Source organism: Heterodontus francisci, chromosome 25, assembly GCF_036365525.1.
Source record: "Heterodontus francisci isolate sHetFra1 chromosome 25, sHetFra1.hap1, whole genome shotgun sequence".
In the NCBI taxonomy this organism is placed as follows: Eukaryota; Metazoa; Chordata; class Chondrichthyes; order Heterodontiformes; family Heterodontidae; genus Heterodontus; species Heterodontus francisci.
In genome coordinates, this window is record NC_090395.1 from 46,321,297 (window position 1) to 46,348,033 (window position 26,737).

Consider the following 26,737-nt stretch of genomic DNA (forward strand, 5'->3'; position numbering starts at 1 on the left):
CAATTATTCTGTAAGTAGTTGATGATCCCTTTAAATAGTATTCATGGGGTACCTTCCTGCTGCTAAACACAAGTTCATCTGTGAGAGTGAAGAAAGGGTATTGGTTGGAGCATTGAGCTCCAAAATGGCACCACTGGCATCAAATTAGCATTGATGACATCATGATCTGCCTGCTCTGCATGCTTCCAGTGGCATTCACTGTAGCTGCTAACGTCTGCACCAATATTGCATCCAGTGCAATTCACCTAATAAGTGCGCACGCATGCCGTGGCCACCATTTTACAGTGCTAAAGACACTCGCAGCACCCAAAAAGAGGAATTAACAAGCCCAGTTGCTTACCTCTAATGTTAACTGCATGAGTTTAATTCAGAGGAATGTGTGCTTTATTGTATGAATTATAAACTGGGTCCAAAGTGTTACAAATCAATTCTTTTGAAGCACATTTAAGAATATAGGTAAGGAATCTTTTTAAAGGAACAGTATTAGACAAAAATCAAATATGCTTTAGCATTGGAAACTAAAGATTTAGGGCTTATTTTGGCCAAAGGGAGAAAGCAGGCTCTAGATGGGTGCAATGCTTACGGTCGGCAACCTTCCATCTACGAAAGATGATGGACATGCAGAAAACAATCCATTTAAGTGGGGTGTTTTCTCTTGGAGAGCCTTTGCTGATGGCTGTGAAGGCCAATCCTTGAGAGGCGAGTCCTGCCACAAGTGCTGCTTGATGTTGGTGCCTGTTGCCAAGCTGCTGTAGCAACTGGTCATCGTGGTAGTGCACACGAGTCCACAGGATGTGTCACCATTAGCTCTTTCACCAGCTAGTGACTCCCAAATGCAATAGTCGACACAGAGGGCCCTCGTGTCACGCTTGCAAGCATCCTTGAAGCGGGGCTTTGGGTGCCGCACTGGTCATCCAGTCCTGGCTATCTCTCCATGCAGAAGGTCCTTAGGTATGTGACTGTCTTCCATCCTGCGGATGTGTCCGATCCACCAAAGCCGCCTCTGTTTGATTGGTGCTAACACACTTTGGAGCTCATTTTTAAAATTTTGTTTGTGGGATGTGGACATCGCTGGCTGGGCCAGCATTTATTGCCCATCGCTAATTGCACTGAAAAGGTGGTGGTGAGCAGCCTTCTTGAACCGCTGCAGTCCTCGTGGTGTAGGTACACCCACAGCACTGTTAGGAAGGAGTTCCAGGATTTTGACCCAGTGACAGTGAAGGAATGGCGATATGGTTCCAAGTCATGATGGTGTGTGACTTGGAGGGAAACTTGCGGGTGGTGGTGTTCCCATGCATCTGCTGCCCTTGTCCTTCTAGGTGGTAGAGGTTGCGGGTTTGGAAGGTGCTGCCGAAGGAGCCTTGGTGAGTTGCTGCAGTGCATCTTGTAGATGGTACACACTGTTACCACTGTGCGTCGGTGGTGAAGGGAGTGAATGTTGAAGGTGATAGATGGGGTGCCAGTCAAGCGGGCTGTTTTGTCCTGGATGGTGTTGAGCTTCTTGTGTTGTTAGAGCTGCACCCATCCAAGAAAGTGGCGAGTATTCCATCACACTCCTGACTTGTGCCTTGTAGACGGGGAGTCAGGAAGTGAGTTACTCACTGCACAATTCCTAGCCTCTGGCCTGCTCTTGTAGCCACGGTATTTATGTGGCTGGTCCAGTTCTGTTTCTGGTCAATGGTAACCCCCAGGACATTGATAGTGGGGGATTCAGCGATTGTAATGCCATTGAATGTCAAGGGGAGATGGTTAGATTCTCTCTTGTTTGAGATGGTCATTGCCTGGCACTTGTGTTGCACAAATGTTACTTGCCACTTATCAGCCCAAGGCTGAATGTTGTCCAGGTCTTGCTGCATCTGGGAATGGACTGCTTCAGTATCTGAGGAGTCGCGAATGGTGCTGAATATAATGCAATCATCAGCAAACAACCCCGTTTCTGACCTTATGATGGAGGGAAGGTCATTGATGAAGCAGCTGAAGATGGTTGGGCCTAGGACATTACCCTGAAGAACTCCTGCAACGATGTCCTGGGACTGAGATGATTGACCTCCAACAACCACAACCATCTTCCTTTGCACTAGGTATGACTCCAACCAGCGGAGAGCTTTCCCATTAATTCCAATTGACTCCAGTTTTGCTCGGGCTCCTTGATGCCATACTCGGTCAAAATGCTGTCTTGACGTCAAGGGCAGTCATTCATACCTCACCTTGTGAATTCGTCCTACCAGGATATACCCATAATGCATCACAGACAGCGAAGATGGAAATTAATGAGCTTTTTGTCCTGGTAGCTGTAAGTCACCCATGTTTCACAGCCATACAGCAAGGTGCTGAGAACACAAGCCTTATAAACCATGAAATTGGTCCTAAGGCTCAGCTTGGTGTTACTCCATGCACGTTTCACATGTTGGCCAAAGTTGGTAGCTGCTTTCTCTATGTGTGTATCAATGCTTATAGGACTGGCCTATTGAAAGTCTGGATTTAGTACACAATTTTGGTCCTAGTTATTGATAATCATACTTTGAATTTGTCTGGAGATGTTAAATCAGAAATATGCAGATTTAACACGCAGTTGCTGATTAGACATAATCTTTATGGAGCAGTATAAGTGGGCTCCTTGCACCTACTTCAACTGAGGGTGTGGAGTGCTCTAGTTGTCACACAGGAGCATGTTGCAGGTTGTCTCAGGGACTGAGGAAGAGGGTACACATGTTCTTGGGTGCATCAGTGGAAGTCCTGAGGAGGAGGTCCTGAGGAGGAGAGATGTCCTCCACCGCCAAAGGGAAAGAATGCCACCTCACCCTCCTGTCTCTCTCCTGCAGCAGCTGGTGCTGCTCTGCCTAGCCTCATGTCCTCCTCCCATTCCTCAACCAGACCATGGGGAACCCCTAGAAAAATGCCCATGACCAAGCACTCCCTTTCTCCTGGTGGAGTGTCTACTAAGGTGGAGTTGCACACATTAAGGCTGCATTCTATTCTGGTAACAGGGACTCCAGTGGTGGGCCAGAAGGGTGGGGGGAGGGGTGGAAAGAGACCACTGAAGTCATGTGACAGCGGACAGTCAATTAGCTGCCTATCGTCAAGGACACCATCCCTTTTAAGGGCGAGCCTCCAAAGTGAAGCCATCCTTGCCAACCCAAGTCTATTTCGTATATAAGGTTTATAGCCATAGGATATAATAAGGGGCTTACTGGAGCCTTTTGTGTTTGAATTCTTTTCTTGCTCTTTCTCAGGGAGGCAAGAAATTTGAAGATTGAGATCATCGGAGTAAAACCTAAGTATCCATGAAGTCTAATGCCAACAATCATACCAAATCCTCTGAAACATGGCCAAAACTTTTTAATTTCTTCAGGCACCACTTATGCACCTTTCCTTCATTTGGAATAGAAACCCATTCCACAACCTTACACCCTCATCTCCACTATTACAATTGCCACCTGGTAGCCCTGACACTTGTCAGTTCCTTTTTATTTTGAAGGAAAAACTGAAAATTTTCTCTGTTAAAAAACAAACAAAAGACGAATGGACTCACTGCACTGATGAAACCTGCTCCGTATCTCCCCTCTTAGTCACTCTATTCCAACAAGGTAATGAAGAGTTTTGTAAAGGGAACATAATTCACTAAAATTATTTCTTAACAATGGGCTTAAGTGCATGAAACCAAACTATACCCAAACAATGTGTTTTTGTTGTGCCAGCAAAATGCATGCTATATCTCTTCAACTTAGTCATCATGCAACAAAATAATGTCAATAAAAGTACTAAAAAGGTTTCTCAACAACATAAATGTGTGGGCCAAACTACACTGACAGCAATACCAAAACAGATTCTTAATATGTTTAGTCACGATAGTCTATCAAGGGAAGTAAGATTTGTGCCTGGTTCCCATAAAAGCTGCTGTAACCAGCCTACACTTAGGATTCTATTACTATTGCAAGGTACTCACAACTGTCCCACAACATTAAAGTTGCTTTTACATGGAACTTGCAGTTACCAGATTTGCACTGAAGTCTCTATTTAAATTCTGTTTTAATCTTAAAATATTTTGCTAATGAAAGAATTTACGAAGGTGGATATTGAAAAATATTTTGAGAGAATCCTGAAAACATGACGAGAAATACAACCCAAGTGTAATAGAAGGGGAAACTTCCACATGATGCAGTGACTTCTAATTGAGCTGAAGAATTCCTGGTTCATTAGGGCATGTAATGAGTTCTTTATATTGTCTGCCACAATGTAAATGGTATGCGTATAGTCCAGTTGGTAGAAGATCTCAAACAGGTTTATTAAACAGGTAAACTATTATGTACAGTACAGAGCAAACTACTTAAAGAACCTTACTATGGGTGTTACAGTTGCAGAGTGACTCTGGCTTCGAGTTACATGACTATGTACTGGTACTTAGCTCATTAGAATACTAAAATCTGAAAGGGATATCACTCTTAAAGGCAATCACACAACAGGAGTAGAAAGAAATGAGTCCAGCATACAGAAAAAATGAAAAGGGACGAATAGAAGATCCTGAGAAGGGCCGAAATGATGGATTTAATTGGCTTTTTCAAATTCATAAACTCTTACCTTGATAATTATTTGGACTAAAGTGTAACTAATGAGAGAACCTTTGAATGAGAACAAGAAAAGAGACGAATCATGAGCCTGATTATGTTGAAAAAATAACACATTGTGGCCACATTATTCAGGACATAAGGACAGCTGTTGGAGTTGTTACTACCTTTAACTTTTATAGGTAATAAAAAAACAAAATGTGGCTGGATAATTTTATGGAATGGACAGGTGTAATATCAGGGCCTCTGTAGAGATTAGAAAGTTAGGAGTGCACTGGTTGCCAACCTCTAGAGTGAAGGAGCAGTGAGTGAGCTGTAAAGAGAAAGGGTAGCAAATACAAACATACAAATTAGGAGCAGGAGTAGGCCACTCGGCCCCTCGAGCCTGCTCTACCATTTGATAAGATCACGGCTCATCTGATTGTAACCTCAACTCCACATTCCCGCCTAACCTCAATAACCTTTCACCCCCTTGCTTATCGAGAATCTATCTACCACTACCTTAAAAATATTCAAAGACTCGTATTCCACCGCCTATTGAGGAAGAGAATTCCAAAGACTCACAACACTCAGAGAAAAAATTTCTCCTCATCTCTGTCTTAAATGGATGAACTCATATTTTTAACAGTGATCCCTGGTTCTAAAATCTCCCACAAGAGGAAGCATCCTTTCCACATTCACCCTGTCAAGACCCCTCAGAATCTTACATGTTTCAATCAAGTCGCCTCTTACTCTTCTAAACTCCTGCAGATGCAACCCTAGCCTGTCCAATCTTTCCTCATAAGACAATCCTCCCATTCCAGGTATTAGTCTAGAAAACCTTCTCTGAACTGTTTCCAACGCATTTACATCCTTCCTTAAATATGGAGACCAAAGGGCGGCACAGTGGCGCAGTGGTTAGCACCGCAGCCTCACAGCTCCAGCGACCCGGGTTCAATTCTGGGTACTGCCTGTGTGGAGTTTGCAAGTTCTCCCTGTGTCTGCGTGGGTTTCCTCCGGGTGCTCCGGTTTCCTCCCACAAGCCAAAAGACTTGCAGGTCGGTAGGTAAATTGGCCATTATAAATTGCCCCTAAAATAGGTAGGTGGTAGGGAAATATAGGGACAGGTGGGGATGTGGTAGGAATATGGGATTAGTGTAGGATTAGTATAAATGGGTGGTTGATGGTCGGCACAGACTTGGTGGGCCGAAGGGCCTGTTTCAGTGCTGTATCTCTAAACTAAAAACTAAACATAAACTAAACTAATACTGTACACAGTACTCCAGATGTGGAGATCTCATCAATGCCCTGTATAGCTGAAGCATAACCTCCCTACTTTTGTATTCAATTTCCCTCACAATAAATTATAATATTTTATTTGCTTTCCTAATTACTATCTGTACCTGCATACTAACCTTTTGCCATTCATGCACTAGGACACGCAGATCCCTCTGCATCTCAGAGCTCTGCAATCTCTCACCATTTAGATAACATGCTTCTTTTTTATTCTTCCTGCCAAAATGGACAATTTCACATTTTCCCACATTATACTCCATTTGCCAAATCTTTGCCCACTCACTTAAACTATCTATATCCCTTGTAGCTTCCTTTTGTCCTCTTCACAACTTACTTTCCTCCCTATCTTTGTGTCATCAGCAAATTTAGCAACCATACCTTTGGTCCCTTCATCCAAGTCATTTATATAAATTGTAAAAAGTTGAGGTCCTAGCACTGATCTCTGTGTCACCCCACTCATTACATCTTGCCAACCCGAAAATGACCATTTATGCCTACTCTCTGTTTGCTGTTAGCTAGCCAATCTTCTATCCATGCCAAAATGTGACCGCCTACACCATAAGCTTTTATTTTCTGCAATAACCTTTGATGTGGCACCTCATCAAATACCTTCTGGAAATTTAAGTACAATACATCCACTGGCTCCCCTTTATCCACAGCACATGTTACTTCTTCAAAGAACTCCAATAAATTGGTTGAACATGATTTCCCTTTCACAAAAACATGTTGACTCTGCCTGATTACCTTGAATTTTTCTAAATGTATAATGACTTTAACAATAGCTTCTAACATTTTCCCTATGACAGATGTTAAGCTAATTGGCCTGTAGTTTCCTGCTTTCTGTCTCCCTCCCTTTTTGAATAAAGGAGTTACATTGCTATTTTCCAATCTAATGGAACCTACCCCAAATCGAAGGAATTTTGGAAAATCAAACCAATGCATCAACTATCTCGTTAGCCACTTTTAAGACCCGAGAATGAAGTCCATCAGGACCCTGGAACTTGTCAGCCCGCAGCTCCAACAATTTGCTCAGTACCTCTTCCCTGGTGATTGTAATTTTCTTGGGTTCCTCCCTCCCTTCTATTTCCTGATTTACAGCTATTTCTGGGATGTTACTTGTATCCTCTATGTTGAAGACCGATGCAAAATACCTGTTCAATTCATCTGCCATATCCTTATTTTCCCTTATTAATTCCCCAGACTCACTTTCTATCGGACCAACACTCACTTTGTTAACTCTTTTTTAAATAGCAATAGAAACTCTGAATATCTGTCTTTATATTTCTAGCCAGCTTTCTCTCATACTCTAATTTTTCCCTCCTTATTAATCTTTTAGTCGCTCTTTGCTGCTTTTTATATTCTGTCCAATCTTCTGACCTGCCACCCATCTTTGTGCAATTATATGCTTTTTCTTTAAGTTTGATACTATGTTTAACTCTAATTCTTATGTTAGTCATGTCTCTGTAAGGGTAAAGTGGCTGTTCAAAATTGGTGAAGCATGGTGTCCATTCTCAACAATTAACTCCATGCCCCTGTTACAACAATGGAAATAACAGCCAGTAGTAACTAACTAACCTGCTTTCATTTTCTGAGGATAGTCAGTGGACATTCCAGTGGTTGGTTGCCATAGAGATGTAGAACATGAAGCAATCCATATTTCTATCTCTCGCTCATGGCATAGGACCAAATAATGTTCAAGAAGCACAGCAATTAACTATTTTGAATGCAAGAATAAAGGACACTCAAGTAACATCAATCCATGGGGTATTGAAATATATATACACACACCTTTAATAAAAGCAGATTTGTAATAACTGTTGAATGGAATCATAGACTATAACAAGTCTTCTCCCCAAATCAACGTTGTATAAAAACAGGTACCTGACTGATTTCTTTTTCTGTCTCCCAGCAATAAAATGATTTCCAACGTGACAATAAAAAGTGTTCATTTTGTTTTCGAAACATTGGCTGACTGAGGTAAGTAATGAGTTAAATTGGGATTGGAATTGATTGGATGGAGAGTGGTTTATCTGGCAGATGGTTCTGTGTTGTTGATTTAAATGGAGAATGTGAAAGGTTGTTGGAATAATTACTCGCCAAATTCAGATACAGCATTTAGAAATACTAAAGGTCACAAATTAGTTACAATATTACAAAATGGATGTCCTGTGTTGTACTTATTTTTTGGTGCAATTACCAACAGGTTGTGGCATCCTCAAGACACCTTTTATAATCAAATAAACTGTTTTTCTTATTCATTATTACATCTAATCCCACCTATGCTGTTTCATTTAAATCACACTGAGGTAACCCGATTATACTCCTTCGTTCATATTCCTGGCCTTTCCAATATATTATACTTTATAAACTCCAAACCTTAAAACAGCAAAACAGAAAACGGAACTGTTATATTTTCTATACCTCAAGTATTTAACTACTCCTCAAGTGTTTCATCTCTTATAAAAATATTATCTGTTTAAGCCAAGTATTTGTGGCAAGTTCCCGGAACCAATCAATAGACCTTGAACGTGAAAGCGACTTTAGCAAAGCCCATTTTGAATTCACACCAACTTTTTTTACTAAAGTAGCAGGAGGAACATGAGCCATTCTCCACCATCCCATCCCATGATTTTTCATGAAAATCAGAAAAATTATTTCAGTAAGCATTCAACATTTATTCAACATTTAGACAACTTTTACAAATGAATCTACTGCATATCTTGGAAAAATCAAGTGACTGTATATACTAAAATAAAGTTGAGTATGATTTTGCATAATTGGCGCACAAAGTCAAGCCAGATTTGTCCAAGTTACTGAATAGTCAATATTGAAAATATATACACATCATTAATAAAACAGATTTGGAATAACCGTTGAATGGAATGACAGAATTTGCAGCACAAAAGGAGACTGTTGGACCCACCACATCTGAACTAACTCCTCACAGGAGCTTCCATTTTGTGCCATTGCCCTACCCTTTTGTACACCCTATTACATTTTTCTTTTTTCAATATTTAGTCGCTTTCCTTTTAAAAACTTTCAATGGAATCTGCACCTACCAGTTTTTCTACACATGCTGTGAAAAGATTTTCTAATCTGTCCTTCCATTCTTTTGATATTGATCTAAATTTATACCCTGTAATTAGAATTATAGAATGATTACAACACAGAAGGAGGCCATTGGGCCTGTTGTGTACCTGCTGGCTCTCTGCCTGTGCAACTCAGCTAGTCCAGGTTCCCCCCACTTTTCCCCATACCCCAGCAATTTTTTCTAATCAGATAATTATCTAATTCCCCTTTATAAGCCACAATTGAATCTGCTTCCACCACATTTTCAGGCAGTGCATTCCAGATCTTAACCATTCCAATGCTACTAAACAGTGAAAATATCATTTCTGGATTTGCTCCATAAAAGAAACCTCCCAATTTTGCATACATCACCTCATAATGTTCTCAGTTCTAGATAAAAGACATCCAGTTTCTCTAAACTTTCCTTACAACTAAAGCCCCTAATTCCCAATATCATTTCAGTGAATCTCTTCTGTAGCTTTTCCGTGGCCTGGACATCCTTCCCAAAACTGGCGCAGATCGGTCACCCATTCTAGAAATCGCTTCATTATCATCTTTGTTGTTTGAATGGAAATTAAAATTGGGCCATTTCTATAATGGGCAGCAGATCTGCAGCATTTGTTTTATGTCCAGACAGCAAGTTGAAAGTCTATCCACATATTCTCATTGATCTTTAAGCAATAATTTGTACCAGTAAAAAAATTACCTCTGCTTTTATAGGCCTCTCTTTATAAAACATAAGATCCCATGTGTTTTATTTTCAGCTTTATCAACTTTCCCACCCACTGTTAAGTTCTGTGTATCTGAATCCCTGAGTCTCTCTGTTGCTCTACTTTTAATGTTTTATCACAAACTATAAATCCATATACTAGCCCCAACAAGTAGCTGTCACAAGCAATCTAAATTGTTATAAACAGTCTAAACCAGTTACAAATATCTGACTACATAAAGGTAGGAAAATAAAAGCTGTCAATCCATATCAGTTAATCTGTGCCAGGTCTTCCATGATATCACTTTTGCAAGAAATGTTATTCACTTAAGAAATTCAAAGAAGTGTACCAGGAAAATAATTCAGAAAACAATTCAAGTCTCCTTCAACATTGTTAGAAGAAACTAATAAATAAAGTCATGGGCAATGATGAGCAGAAAGAATTGATTAGGAAATACCAAATAAATTTTACATTCTCTCCAGAACATAGAGGTGTTGATAATATTCTGTTCTCCAATGACTGCTATTACTGGGCTCAGATTGGCATTTCTACATTCACCATTTTGGGCAACCAGATAAGAAGGCTTTAACAATCTCAAAGCTGTCCAGCTGTCTGCTCCCAGGTAGGTCTGTGATCCTGCTAAAGGAGCACTCAACAGCGGAAGAATGGCAGGAGCTGCCGCAGATGATGTGGTTGTCTTTTGATGCAAAGCGACATCTTGTAAGAAATGGGTGTCTACTGACCTTATAAAATCTTAAGAAATTGGTTGTATATTGTAGAAATAGCTTTCCCTCTCTCGGTCTCCCTTATTAAGAAAGATTTTAAAGCAGCCTGCCAGGCTGACACAGACAGTGACACATAGGCCTGTGATCTCTGCCAAGGACATGACTAGCATGGGCCCTGGTAGAAGACATTCCTAATCCTGATAAGGTGGGATCTCATGCCCCATATCCAAACCAACTGTCTGAGTAAGGTTAATAGGATTTTCTAGCAAGAGATAAGCCACAAGGTGACTTCATGGGCTGGCAGACGGAATTAGGAGGGATCTACCTTGTGTATCTGTCCCTTGCTAATTGGACAATTGAATAAGTGATTGGCATGAGATAGCCACCAGTCCAATAGAAATAATATAAACTGGCTCTCGGGAGGAAAAAAGCACTTCAGACAGAAAAGAGATTTCCAAGGCTCTGGCCTAACACCCTGGTTAGTTCAAGAAGATTGAGAGCAGAAGAGGCATAGGAACATAGGAATATCGGAAATAGGAGCAGGAGTAGGCCATTCAGTCCCTCGAGCCTGCTCCGCCATTTAACCAGATCATGGCTGATCTTCTACCTCAATACCATTTACCCACACTATCCTCATATCCCTTGATATCTTTAATATCTAGAAATCTATTGATCTCTGTCTTGAACATACTCAATGACAAAGCCTTCACAGCCCTCTGGGGTAGCGAATTCCAAAGATTCACCACCATCTGAGTGAAGAAATTCCTCCTCATCTCAGTCCTGAATGGCCTACCTCTTATTCTGAGACTGTCCCCCTGGTTCTAGAACCCCCTAGCCAGGGGAAAAATCCTTCCTGTATCGACCCTGTCGAGCCCTGTAAGAATTTTGTATGCTTCAATGAGATCACTTCTCATTCTTCCAAACTGGAGAATATAGGCCCAGTCTCCTCAATCTCTCCTTATAGGACAATCCTGCCATCCCAGGAATCAATCTGGTGAACCTTCATTGCATTCCCTCTATGGTAAGTATATCCTTCCCTAGGTAAGGTGACCAGAACTGTACACAATAATCCACGTGCAGCCTCACTAAAGCTCAATACAATTGCAGTGACATTTTGACTCCTGTAATCAAATCCTCTTGCAATAAAGGCCAACATACCATTTGCCTTCCAAATTGTTTGCTGCACCCGCATGCTCGCTTTCAGTGACTTATGGACAAAGACACACAGGTTCCTTTGGACCTCAACACTTCCCAATATCTCACCATTTAAAAATACTCTGCATTTCTGTTTTTCCTACCATAGTGGCTAACTTCACATTTTTCCACATTATATTCCATCTCCCTGCTAAGCAGAGTGGGGAAAGTCCTAGCTCAAGTCGTTTTAAACAGACTCCAGAAGCTGGCTGAGCATGTCTACCCTGAGGCACAGAGCAGAGAGATCCACCATTGACATGCTGTTCTCCCTTCGCCAGCTACAGGAGAAATGCCGTGAACAACAGATGCCCCTCTACGTTGCTTTCATAGATCTCACCAAAGCCTTTGACCTCGTTAGCAGATGTGGTCTCTTCAGACTACTAGAAAAGATCGGGATATCCACCAAAGCTACTAAGTATCATCACTTCATTCCATGATAATATGAAAGGCACAATTCAGCATAGACCTCATCAGATCCCTTTCCTATCCTGAGTGGCGTGAAACAGGGCTGTGTTCTCGCAACTACACTGTTTGGGATCTTCTTCTCACTGCTGCTCTCACATGCGTTCAAGTCTTCAGAAGAAGGAATTTTTCTCCACACAAGATCAGATGGCAGGTTGTTCAACCTTGCCCATCTTGGAGCATCAGGGAACTCCTCTTTGCTGACGATGCTGCATTAACATCTCACACAGAAGAGTGTCTGCAGAGACTCATCAACAGGATTGCGGCTGCCTGCAACGAATTTGGCCTAACTATCAGCCTCAAGAAAACGAACATCATGGGACAGGAGGTCAGAAATGCTCCATCCATCAATATTGGCGACCACGCTCTGGAAGTGGATCAAAATTTCACCTACCTAGGCTCAACTATCACCAGCAGCCTGTCTCTGGATGCAGAAATCAACAAGCGCATGGGAAAGGCATCTGGTGCTATGCCCAGAGGACAAGAGGGTGTCGAAAATGGCGCACTGACACAGAACACAAAAGCCCAAGTGTTTCTAGCCTGTGTCCTCAGTACCTTGCTCTGCAGCAGCGAGGCCTGGACAACGTATGGTCAACCAAGAGCGACGTCTCAACTCATCCCATCTTCACTGCCTCAGGAGAATCCTTGGCATCAGGTGGCAGGACCGTATCTCCAATACAGAAGTCCTCGAGGTGGCCAACATCCCCAGCATATGTACCCTACTGAGCCAGCGGCGCTTGAGATGGCTTGGCCATGTGAGCCGCATGGAAGATGGCTGGATCCCCCAGGATGCATTGTACAGCGAGCTCGTCACTGGTGTCAGACCCACCGGCTGTCCTTGTCTCCGCTTTAAAGACGTCTGCAAACACGACATGAAGTCCTGTGACATTGATCACAAGTCGTGGGAGTCAGTTGCCAGTGATCGCCAGAGCTGGCGGGCAACCATAAAGGCGGGGCTAAAGCGTGGCGAGTCGAAGAAACTTAGCAGTTGGCAGGAAAAAAGGCAGAAGCGCAAGGAGAGAGCCAACTATGTAACAGCCGCGACAACCAATTTTATCTGCAGCACCTGTGGAAGAGTCTGTCACTCTAGAATTGGCCTTTATAGCCACTCCAGGCGCTGCTTCACAAACCACTGACCACCTTCAGGCACTTACCCATTGTCTCTCGAGACAAGGAGGCCAAAGAAGAAGAAGAAGGATGTCAGGCTAATAAGTCTGTAGTTCCCCGTTTTCTCTCCCTCTTTTCTTAAATAGTGAGGTTACATTTGCTACCTTCCAAACTTCAGGAACCACTCCAGAATCTATAGAATTTTGGAAGATGATCACCAATGCATCTATTATTGCTACAGTGTGACGCAAATTACACATGCCCAAATGGAAATATTAATTTTGACATATAGAACACTGCTTGAAACCTTTACTGGACATTGCAAATAACTTTTTAAAAAGCAGAACTGAACAGTTAAAAAATGGCCAAGCACATTTGCATTTTGAGAAGACAAAGGCTGACTGAGAATCAGAAGTAAAGTACCAGTCTAGCTGGAACAATAAGGGTGCTCCCTGATTTAATTAGCGAGATTGGTTTTGTCAATAGGGGTAATCAAAAGACATTAACACACCATAGATTTTCTAAGAGCCAAACTACCCCCTACCGAGTATGTATGAAAGACTCTGAAATTTAAACAATCCTCCAAGGACTGCTGTTTCAAACAAAGAGATGGTCACATGACACACCTGCTGGTGTAACACTGAGGATTTTGGATTGTCCCTCAGAATGTAAAGAGACTGCGACTGGACTAGAAAAGTCTCTCTCTCTCTCCAGCAAAGTCCCAGGGAAACCACGGTAGCAGCTTTTAAGCCTCAAGACAACAGAACTTTATAGGCGACCACCACAAGAAAACAATTGAAACCTCTCTTCAGCCTTCAGAAACCAGAGAAGCAAGCCTGAAATTGTACATGTGGCCCCCAGCGAGGACTCCAAGACTTTTACTTCAATTAAGGACATTGCAACCTGGTATTTGCAGTCCATTTATTACCAACTTTACTTCAACCTCAAGACTCTTTCTTCCCCTCCGTATTTATTTGTGTGTGTGTGCCTCTCATATGCATGTGAGCGTGGATGTGTCGCATATTTTCGGAACTCAATTGGCTTAGAGTGATAAGGTTAATAAACTTACATCTTTCTTGTTTAAACTCAAGAAAACCTGTCTGATTGGTTTATTTATAATTATATTCGAGGAGCAGTGAGCAAAGGCTCACTGAGGTGGTAAACTAAAATCACTGTTAAAAAGATAAACTCTGTTACGTCCAAACCAGAGACGAGGCAAGAGAGGAGCCTGAGTCTCCTTCCTCGCCTGGTTGTAAGAACAGCCACCTCTTTCAACACTCTGGGATGTAGATCATCAGGTCCAGGGAATTTATCAACTTTCAGTCCCATTAATTTCTCCAGTACTACTTTTTTTACTGATAATTTCTTTCAGTTCCTCATTCTCGCTAGTCCCTTGTTTCTTTTGTATTTCTGGGAGTTTTTTTGTATCTTCCTCTGTGAAGACAGACACAAAGTATCTGTTTAGTTGCTCTGCCATTTCCTTACTCCCCATTATAAATTCCCCTGTCTCTGCCTGTAATGGGCCCACCTTTGTCTTTGCTAATCTTTTCTTTTTTACATACCTAAAGAAGCTTTTACAGTCTGTTTTTATGTTTCTTGCTAGTTAACTTTCATATTCTATTTTTTCTTTATCAGTTTCTTGGTCCTCCTTTGCTGAATTCTAAAATGCTCCCAATCCTCAGACTTACGACTTTTTTGGCAACTTTATAAGCCTCTTCCTTTGACCTAGTACAATTTTTAACTTCTCTTGTTGGCCTTTGTTGGATCAGTTTTCCTGCTGGGTTTTATTGCCTCAAAGGAATGTAAATTTGTCATAAACCATGTCTTAATTCTTTAAATGCTAGCCATTGCCTGTCTCCCGCCATACCTTTTCATGTAGTTTCCCAATGTACCACAGCCAACTTGCCCCTCATACCTTTATAGTTTCCTTTGTTTAGATTTAAGACCCTAGGTTCAATCAAACTACATTACTTTCAAACTTAAAATAAAATTCTATCAAATTATGGTCACTCTTCCCTAGAGGTTCCTTTACAAGATTATTAATTAGCCCTTTTTCATTGCACAATACCAGATCTAAAATAGCCCATTCTCTAGTTGGTTCCCCCAACATTCTTTCTTTCTTTTGGGCCTCCTTATCTCGAGAGACAATGGATATGCGCCTGGAGGTGGTCAGTGGTTTGTGAAGCAGCGCCTGGAGTGGCTATAAAGGCCAATTCTGGAGTGACAGGCTCTTCCACAGGTGCTGCAGAGAAATTTGTTTGTCGGGGCTGTTGCACAGTTGGCTCTCCCCTTGCGCCTCTGTCTTTTTTCCTGCCAACTACTAAATCTCTTCGACTCGCCACAATTAGCCCTGTCTTTATGGCTGCCCGCCAGCTCTGGTGAATGCTGGCAACTGACTCCCACGACTTGTGATCAATGTCACACGATTTCATGTCGCGTTTGCAGACGTCTTTATAGCGGAGACATGGACGGCCGGTGGGTCTGATACCAGTGGCGAGCTCGCTGTACAATGTGTCTTTGGGGATCCTGCCATCTTCCATGCGGCTCACATGGCCTGCAATGTATGTCCCCCAACATACTGTTCTAGAAAACCATTTGTACACATTCCAGGAATTCGTTCTCCACAGCATTAGTGCTAATTAGGTTTACCCAGTCTATATGTAGATTAAACTCCACCATGATTACTGTATTACCCTTGTTACATGCACCTCTAATTTCCTAATTTATACCATGCCCTACATTACCATTACTGTCTGCTGCCAATGTTTGCTGCCCCTTGCTGTTTCTTAGCTCTACCCAATCTGATCCTATATCTTGATCTTTCGATCTAAGATCCTCTCTCACTAATGTACTGATCTCATCCTTTATTAAGAGTGCTATCCCACCTCCTTTACCTTTTTGTTTATCCTTCCTAAATGTTGAATACCTTTGAACATTCAGTTCCCAGCCTTGGTAACCCTGCAGTCACAACTCCATAATGGCAATTAGATCATTCCTGTTTACTTCTATTTGTGCTGTCAATTCATTTACCTTGTTGCAAATGCTGTTGCATTCAGATAGAGTGCCTTTAATTCTGTCTTTATTATTTTCACAACCTCTAGCCTTATTAGCTGGTGTACTGTTAATTTTGTACGCTCTTTTCCTTCCTGACACACTCTGATTATCATTATTGCTCGCTTGCCTTCTCCTCTCTTTAAATTATCACATCTTCCCTCACCCCCACTATTTAGTTTAAAGCCCTCTATACCACCCTAGTTTGCAACTCGCCATAACACTGGTCCCAGCATTGTTCAGGCTAAGACAGACGCAACGGTACAGCTCCCACTTTCCCCAGCACTGGTGCCAGTGCCCCATGAATCAAAACACATTTCTCCCTCACCAATCTTTGAGCCACATATTTAACTCTACTCTTATTTACCTATGCCAATTTGCTTGTGGCTCAGGTAATAATCCAGAGATTATTATCTTTGAGTTCTGCTTTTCAATTTAGCCCCTAGCTACATATATGCAGAACCTCTTTCCTAGTCCTATCTATGTCCTGGTATTGACTTGGACCATGACAACTGGAACCTCCCCCCCACACTGCTAGTTCCTCTCCAGCCCGGAGCTGATGTCCTGAACCAAGGCAGGCAACACAGCCTTCCAGACTTTCACTCTTGGCTGCAGAGAACTGTGTCTGTCCCTCTGCCTATACTATCTCCTACTACCACTATATTTATATTTACTGCCCAAGCTTGAATGGCTTCCTGTACCACGGTCCCATGGTCAGTTTGCTCATCTGTTCTGCAGCCCTCACTCTCATCCATACAAATTGAAAGTACCTTAAACCTTTTTGATGATTGCAAGGGCAGAGACTCCTCCACTTCTGCCTTCTCGATCCCCTTACCTGTCTCACTCGCAGTCACATGCTCCTGTCCCTGACCAAATCAGAAGACTCTATTCCAAGAGCTGTGACTGTCTTCTGGAACAAAGTGTCCAGGTTATTTTCCCCCTCCCTGATGTAGCTCAGTGTCTATAATTTGGCCTCCAACTTATTAACTCTGTGCTGAAGCTCCTCGAGCTGCAGACACTTACTGCAGACGTGTTTGCCAAGGATCACACTGGCTTCCACCAGGATCCACAAACTCAGCCGCAAGACATCACCTGCCCTGCCATTTTTATTATGTGTTAAATTAATTAATAAAAATAAATTAATTAAAATGAATAAATCCCACTACTACTGTGCCCTTACTAATAAGCTTTACGACTGCTAATAAAGCTTATTACTCCTAATAAAACCTTATTAATAAATTACCTGAGTCTCAGAAGATTCTTACTCTTATTATTTCAATTATCAAAAATCAAATCAAATAAAAAACCCCAATTAAAATTCCTTAGTTCAAATAAGAGAAAATCTTCACCTTCTTTGCTGTAATGTCATATGTCAATTTTCTTTGGAATGCTCTGAACCCACAGACTCACCATCCTAGCTCTTCAAACTCTCGCTGCTGTCTCTAGGTTACCCTCGATTTCTGGGATGCAACTTGCGTCTTCTACAGCTACTGGAGGCTGATAAACGAGCATCTCTTTCCCCCTCTGCACTGAATTCCCACGTGAAAACCTGACTGCTTTTATAGAGCCTCTGATGAGTCACTAGCTAGCTTAGCTTCCTGCTACAGTAATTAACACCTATGACAGATAACTGCCACTGCCAGACAGCTCCCTGTTTAACAAGGCAACTTAACTAACTTAAAGTTTGAAAGTTCTATGTCAGAGCCTGATTCTTTATTTAAATCAAAACTTGAGAAAAACTTACCAGAACTTACCATGTGAACCAAATTCCCACCTTCACAGTCTGGCTATGTCTCATTCAGACAAAGTCTCCTCTCCGTGTGCTCCTTACTCCACCGCTACCACTACAGAGATCAGCATCCCTCTGCTTTCCCCATCCATTCATCCGATCTGGAACCAAGTAAACCATTCTCACCTGTTATAGGTCATGTTTTTTTCTGCCTATTTAGCTTATGTATCATATCTAAACTGTTGCTTCTTAATAAACTGCATTAAAACCACCTATGGCCTCGACCCCCAATTTGGGTAATCTGTGACCCCCAGACTAAATTTTACAATCTGCTTCATCCGAGCCAGCCCGTTCAAATGGCTACAAACATATTGCACCGCACACAAGTCCAAGCAGCCACTATCGCAATATCCACGGTACCTGGAGTTGCAGGGTCATTCATTGACCTAACAAAAGCTTCAACTAGCAAGCACTGAGGCCCTCATCTTGATGAGAGCGATATTATTGAGTGGTGGTGGGGGGGGGGGGGGGCGGGGGGATGGTGGGGAGTGGAGGTGGAGGTGGAGTTGTGGTCAGGAAATGGATTTCCCCACATGCTGTAGTGTTTTAACTCCACAGTGTGAGTCTTTCTTCCCAGCAGGTTCCCTATCCAGAAGTCAGCTGAAATGGCAGGTTTGGCTTCCTATCAGGTGAGGCTCCAGAGAAGGCTGCAAGCTAGGTACAGTTAGGGAGCCTGCTGGTCAGGTAGTGATAGCATTGTGGGGGAGGGTCTGAATTTGAGGGGATCTCCCATCCTGGTGAGTATCAGTGGACCAGGAGGTTAGGGATCGGGGAGGAGAGGGGGGGTAATCAAAGATCCTGAAATGGATAAGCAGGTTTGCTTGGCTGGCAAGAAAGAAGCGCTCCTGCCTAAGTATTAGTTTGTAAACATCTTGGTCCTGCACACCATTTCGCTCTGGACTCATTTGGAATGGAAGTAAGTAAACACTGCAGGAACAGGAGGTCTTAAGTAGCCTTTAGAAAGGTTCTTATCAAAATGTTTACAGTACCTTTTAAAGAACAGTGTTTGACATCTTCCTGTTCCTGGAATTTTTATTATGTTTGGAAAACAAATTGCAGGTCCGTTTTTACTTGGTAAGGTGAGTTTGGTTTTAAGGTACCTCGTGGTAGAGGTGACTAAAAAGATGAAATAAAGCATGTCAGGAAAATCAGCCAGCCCCAAGGTGTTCTGTAAACCTTGGCATGCCTCCTCACCAGGACAACGAATGGGACAGGATTCACTCCCCACTCCAGTTACGCACACACGCACATCAAAAGTTATCATCTTCCATCTAGTTTGTGCCAAGCCACCATTCAGCCTGTACTCTGTCTTCATCTAATTTCAACACTAGTGAACCTTCTCTGAACTTCCTCCAATGCAAGTACATCCCTCCTTAAATAAGGAGACCAAAACTGTACACAGTACACTGGGTGTGGTCTCACCAACACCCTATACAGTTGTAGCAAGACTTCCCTACTTTGACACTCTATCCCCCTTGCAATAAAGGCCAACATTTTTATTTGCATTTCTAATTACTTGCTATACCTGCAAGCTAACCTTTTGTGATTCATTTTGTGCAAGGTACATTCCAACAAAAGCGAAAGTTAGAGGAAACAGAAACAGTATTCCTTGGATGACTAGGAAGGTAGAGATTATGATGAAACAAGAAAAGAGGGTGTCTGATGCATGTGAGGTGAATTCTTCAAGTAAGAACCAAGCCAAATACAATAAGTTGAGAGGGGAGTGAAGAGTAAAATAAGACTGGCAAAGAGAGAATATGAAAATAGAATGGCAGTCAACATAAAAGGGAACCCAAAAATCTTCTACTGGCATGTAAATAGTAAGTGGGTAGTAAAAGGTGAAGTGGGGCCTATTCGGGACAAAGAGGGTAATATGTGCTTAGAGACACAGGGCAAGGCGAGAATACTTAATGAGTACTCTGTATCTGTGTTTACTAAGGAAGAGAAATCTGACAAAATATCAGTAGAAGTGAACAGAATAGAGGCAATGTATAGGGTAAAAATTGAGAGGGAGGTGGTACTGGAAAGACTGGCTATGCTTAGGCAAGATGAGTCACCTCGTCCAGATGCCTTGCATCCCAGGTTGCTAAAGGACGTGGGGATAGAGATAGCAGAAGGACTTGCCATAATCTTCCAATCTTCCTTAGATATGGGGGAGGTACCAGAGGATTGGAGAGTGGAAAAAGTGATACCCTTATTCAAGAAGGGGTGTAAGCACAGTTCTAGCAACTACAGGCCAGTTAGTTTAACAGCAGTGGTGGGTAAAATTTCAGAAACAATGATCAGGGAAAAAATTCAACAGGCAGTTAGAGGTTTTAGTTAATTAAGGATAGCCAGCACAGATTTGTAAAAGGCAGATCCTGCTTGACTAATCTAATTGAATTTTTTGATGAAGTAGCAGAGAAGATTGATGAAGGGAATGTGGTGGAGTCTGTCTACATGGATTTTTAAAAGAAGTATTTGATAAAGTACTACATAAAAGGCTGGTTAACAAAATTGAAGCTCATGGAATAGGAGGGTCAATGTCCAATTAGATTTTTTTTAAAAGTCTTAAGGACAGAAAACAGCAGGTCATGGTAAATGTTTGTTTTTCAGACTGGACGATAATAGACAGTGCTGTTCCCCTGAGGGTCAGTGCTAGGATCACAACTTTTTTTGCTATATAAATGACTTGGATCTTGGAATACAGAGTAGAATTTCAAAATTTACCGACGATACCAAACTTGGAGGAGAGGCAAACAGTGAGAATGATATGAACAGCCTGCAACAGGACAAAGAAAAGTTAGCAGAATGGGCAAACAAGTGGCAGATGGAATTTATTACAAGCAGGTGTGATGTGATGCATTTTGGCAGAAGGGATAGGGTGAGGCAATAGAGACTTAATGGCACAGTTCTAAAAAGAGTATGCAGGAACAGAGGAACCTGGCTGCATGTGCATTGATCTTGAGACACATCGAGAGTGGTTAGCAAAGCAAATGGGATCTTTGGCTTCATAAATAGAGGCACAGAGTACAAAAGCAGGGAAGTTGTGCTGAATCTTTATAACACTCTGATTAGGCCCCAACTTGAGTACTGCATCTAGTTCTGGTCACCACACATTAGGAAGGATGTGAGGATCCTTGAGAAGATGCGGAGGAGATTTACCAGAATAGTTCCAGGGATCAGGGATTTTAGTTACAAGGTTAGGTTGGAAAAGCTGAAATTGTTCTCCCTGGAGCAAAGGAGATTGAGGGGAGATTTGATAAAAAGTGTACAAGATTAAGACAGGCTTAGATAAGGTAGAACAACTGTTCCCATTAACTGATTGTATAAGGTCTAGGGATACAGATTGAAGGTTTTAGGCAAGAGATGAAGGGGAATGTGAGGAAAAATGTTCTTACGCAGTGAGTGGTAATGACCTGGAACTCATCACCCATCAGGGGGTGGTGAAAGAGGAGACAATCAATGATTTCAAAAGGAAATTGGATGGGCACTTGAAAGAAAGAAATCTGCAGGACTACAGGGTTGGGTAGGAGAGTGGGACTGACAGAGCCAGCATGGACTCGATGAGCCAAATGGCCTCCTGCTATGCCATCAATGAAGCTATAACTCTATGACATTTTTTTTCTAAATCTGTGTTGGGCAGAACTTTAACTTGGGTACAACAATCTGTTTCACATTAGCTATGACAAACACAACAGAATTCAAACCTTGAGGTTGCACTGTGTGAACATTTTCAGATGAAATCTTAATGGTGGTTAAATCGGATAACTCTCAAACAGACACAGGGATCATGATGTGCAATTAACCCATGGCTGTTGATTGGATTGCAGGCAGGGTGCCAACTTCATGTTGCCTGCTCATTTCCATGATTTCTGCATGCAACTAGCACTCTGCCCGGCCTAGTGTTTCTTGAAACTAGCCTGCACTACATAAAGAGCAGGTGCATTGTGGCTGATGGAGCTGCTGAGATCATTGGGAATAGTGTGCTTTGGACAAACCACAGCTGACCATAGAAGACAGCGGACACCAAGGTTTTCAGACACTGCACTGAAGGCCTTGGTAGAAGAGGTGGTAGGGAGAAGAGGTGGCCTGTACCATTGACAGGAGGAAGGAGCCCTTCAGACACATGCTCAGAAGGGAGTGGCAAGAGGTAGTGTAGGAGACCAATGGCAGGAGCTTAGCTCCAAGAACATGGATGCAGTACAAGAAGTTCAATGACTTCACAAGAGTGGTAAGGGTCAGTGAATGCATCTTCCACTGCCATATCCTACCAATTGAAGGACTGGCCTCAGCCACTGTTTAATTCACCACACCCCCATCACTCATCTACCAATATTCTCTCTTAATCAAGACTCATATCTCATATTTATATGCTTCACCTCACCTTCACACACTTAGCATCGTTGCAAGGTTCACACCCACATCTCACAGCTTCCACACACTGCCAGCTATTCAACCATGACAGCCAGACAGCCACACAGATTGCATGACACTCAGTGACACACTTCCCTCTCTCGTGCAGGAGAAGATGGTGCACAACGGAGACTACAGGAACTAACTAGAGAGGAAGAGGCACACTTGCGTGTTCTAACCCCCACGAAGGAGACGCTGCTGACATTGTGGGAAGGGTCATTGCAGAGATGAAGTCATTGAAAATGCAGGTATTCATAACTAATCCTCCTCTCTCATCCTGCTTCTCCCTCATCCCACATGTTAAATTCCAGAAAGTTTGTTATGGAAAGATAATGCTGGAGCTTATATTTACTCAGTATCACATCTATTGTGCAGAATAAATGGATTACAAACATATAGCTCCTCACTCAAAACCTCCCCCAGCCCCAGTGAGTGTCTGCTTATAAGTGCTCAACTAAAACCCCAATTAACACCCTTCACCTGCATATAATCAAACCACTGACACACAATTAACAGATTCCATTCTTTCTTTTACAGTACAACTTAGATTAACACGCTCGAACAACATTTCAAAATAAATTCCATATTGGGTACAAAGTTTTTTTTTTACAATGTGTGCCACCCCTCCTCTAGCAGCTCTAACAATTTCTTTGTAGTAGCATTTCTTTTTGTGAAATAATCAGATAGCTGATGAATTGCATCGACCCATTTAAGTTTCCTTTCTCTGCAGCATTTGTTTCAATCCAGCAAGGTCAATACATAGTCTTTTCTCATTCACACTTTTTGTAGAGTGTACATTGTCCCACAAAGAACGATTATCCACATAACATTCAATGGGTATCCTATCTTCAGTATGTCCCTTGGTCATAATTTCCCCCAAAATATTTGACAAATAGAACCCCATGTCCACTGCCTCCACAAGACCCAGTGTTTCTGCAGCTAACGTGCTATTAATGACCCATTTTATTTTCTTAGCCTCCCAAGCAAAAGGACAACATTTCCCATTTTCACCCATCAGAAATATTATGAAGCCAGCTGCGTTCGAATACCCATCAGAAAGATTAGCATGTAAAGCATCACTAAAAATTATTAGCTTCATTTTCCTTGGGTCAACTAGGATGGGAACTTTAGTACACAATTCTCCAGATTTAGTTTTTTCAACTGTTTATTAGCCCTTAAAACATTCTCAACTTTTGGATGTTTCATCATCGTGCTTAACTCCAGCACATCAAAACTAACATCAGGCCGAGTCGGAGAGCCCAACTAGTTTAATTGACCTACCAGGCATCGCAATTGCTCAGTCTCTGTTTTAGATAGATCATCATCTTTCTGTGATGACCTAACGCAATTAACCAGGATGGGAGTAACACTCTCTAAATAGAATTGTTGATTTAATCTTATTCCAGACTTAGTCTGCTTAATATCTCAACCAATATATTTAAAGGCCCACAAGCCTGACTCCCAATCTTAAATTCTGCCCTAATCTTATTAATAACATATTTCTCAAAATCCGCAGTACCACCCCATAAGAAATCATCAACATGCATCATGAAGATGCCTGAAAGTTTCTCTTTATGATAGCAATAAAACATTGCAGGATCTGCTTTTAGTTGAACACAACCAATTTTCAACAAAACAGATCTCACCGAGAAATACCACACCCTGAAAGCATCATTAAGGCCATAGGCATATTTGTTCAGTTTCCATAATTTTCCTTCTGTATCTGCTGCCTCTTTAGATGGTTTCTCTGAAAAGTATCACCTTGCAGAAATGCAGCTTTTATGTCAATGGATCTACACTCCCCTGAATATGTGGCCAAAAGAGCCAAAAAGATTTTCAAGATTACTTTTCCAGCTGTGGGAGAGTTCACTTTCACATCAGTATCACCCAGTCACTCTTCAAATTCCCTCGCAACCAGCCTCACTTTAGCCTTATAAGTTCCATAGGAAAGAACTTTTGCAGTACAAATCCATCGATATGACAAGGCTAGCTGTCCCCTATCTGGTACCTCAGAATAGACTCCAAACTCTCTCCAAATCTCTAATTCCTTATGTTTTGCTTCTCATTAGTTTATCCTCAAGTTTATTGGCAGCCACTAAAACTTCATGATCATGAGGACTTCTGCTTCTAGTTCAATGCCGAGACTGCCCTCTAGACTTCGTTTCATTGTGGAATCTGTTCATACTATAGCCTCTATTAGCACTTTGTCTTTCAGAACTACTGCTAGAAGATCTCCCTTGCACTTTATTGGAGACTCTTTCGCCAGTACATGATCGCTTCCTTACGCAAGAGTCACTTCCTGACCCACTATCAAAACTTGCACTGTGCTTTCTTACTCTACACTCTTTCACCCCATTCTGCCAGTCCATGGCTCTGGCATCTTGGCCATCATCTTGAATATTTACCCAATATTTAAATTTGCCTGTCGATTTTCCTGCACGCCCCACAATTGTCACATCCCTCCATTTATCAGACCCCTCTGGAAGATATGTCACTCGAGGCAATTGGCCTTTGGATGCAATAGCTCTTTCCTGAGCCTCATGATCGGTTACATTACTATCCAACTCTTGATCTACCTGTGCCTCAGGACCTTCATCATAAAACGCATGAGTATTTGAGGTGCAAGGTGCTTCTTTTCCCTCTATTTGCTGCTCAGATTCTGAGATTTTGTAATCAACCACGATTAATCGTGAAGAATTAACCTCAACAGTTTGATTTCCATGCTTGATAACTACTGTCTTACCATCCTGACCAATTATCTTACCAGGGCCCTTCCATTCCATTCCCTATGGCCCTCTCTTTTATAATAGACCAAATCTCCTGAAGTAAATTCTGCCTCAGATGGCCTTATACGATGCCTCAGAACTCTACGAATTTTCTCAGAGATGTTAGCCTTAATGAAAGCCTGTCTCCCTGCATGTAAAGCATTCAAATGTTTAGAAAAAATTGAACTAATTGTAGTACCTTCTAGAGCAGGAGGACTGTCGCACAGTACAGAAGGCAATTTGGGATTCTGCCCATAGACCAATTGATAGGGACTATATCCTCCAACTATCTGAAGTGAATTCTTTGCACGAACTGCCCATGCCAGGGCAGTTGTCAACTTGCAGTTTGGCTAGTCAGCTAAGATTTTATAAAACATTTCATCAACCACTGCGTGATTCCTTTCACAAAGCCCATTGCTGAAAGGACTTTCAGCTGCAGTATTCATAACCATACTGTTCATGTTTTCACACATATCCCTGAATTCGTCATTGGCAAATTCCCATCCATTATCAGTCAGAAACTTAGTTGGTGCCCCAAGACCAGTCCCTATCCATTTCTCCATAATTTTGTCCAGAATCACCCTCTTGTCCTTACTATTAATTATTGTAGAAAGACGAAATCTAGTTGCTAACTCTATAAAATGTAGAATGAAAATATTCTTGTCTTTATCCTATACCTTTAAATCCATAGCAACTACCTCGTTAAAGTCACATGCCAATGGAAGGCTGACAATAGGACGTGATGGTGTCCTCCGATACTTTTTACAGATTTCACACTTTTCACCAATCTCTTCTATTATCCTTGTATACTCTTCATCAACCAGACTGGCATCTTTTACTAGGGTTTTTAATCTCTGACAAGAAGGATGAAAAAATTGTCTGTGTAACTTTAAGACAATTTGCCTTTTATCTCTCTGATTCTTAACACCTGATTCCCTCAATACTTCTCTAACACTCTGACTAGAAATATCAGGTTTTGTTAAGGTTATACAATGGGTAAATTGCAAATTCACTGGCTTCCCAAAACAATTGCCTTATCGTGCTCCATATCATTTGTGCCTTTTTGATTGAAGGCTTACTCAATGGAGTCAAGGTATTTCAAGGAAGACTACATCAATACTAATAAAGTGGCTTACCCCTGCTATTTTACATGGGATTACTACTCTCTTCAATGTGCTGTCATCACCAAACCTAATGCTAGTAGTACATTTATACTCCTTAACCTTGCATTGATCCTCATGACTGAATGAATCCAGATAACACTGTAACTAATCAGTTCCACATACTATCGACATACAAGCACTATCCAGGACCGCACGAATCCGCAACCAACACATTCATCACAGGACTAAAGTGCCTTGTGACTGGGACAATTCGTTCAGATCCATCAGTACCTTCCTCTTCTGCTTCAGAAGTCTCTGCATCGTGTGTTATTTCAAAGACTCTGCCCCTCTGCTTAAGGCAGTTCACTGCATAATGATACTTTGAGTCACATCTGAAGCACCGATTAACTGTTCCTTGGGCATTCCTGGGATTCATTCACCTATGCTTTCTGTTCCAATTCTGTCTTCCACTGTGATAATCAGACCTGCTAAATGTGCTTTCATCCTCATTCCTCCTGTCTTTAACT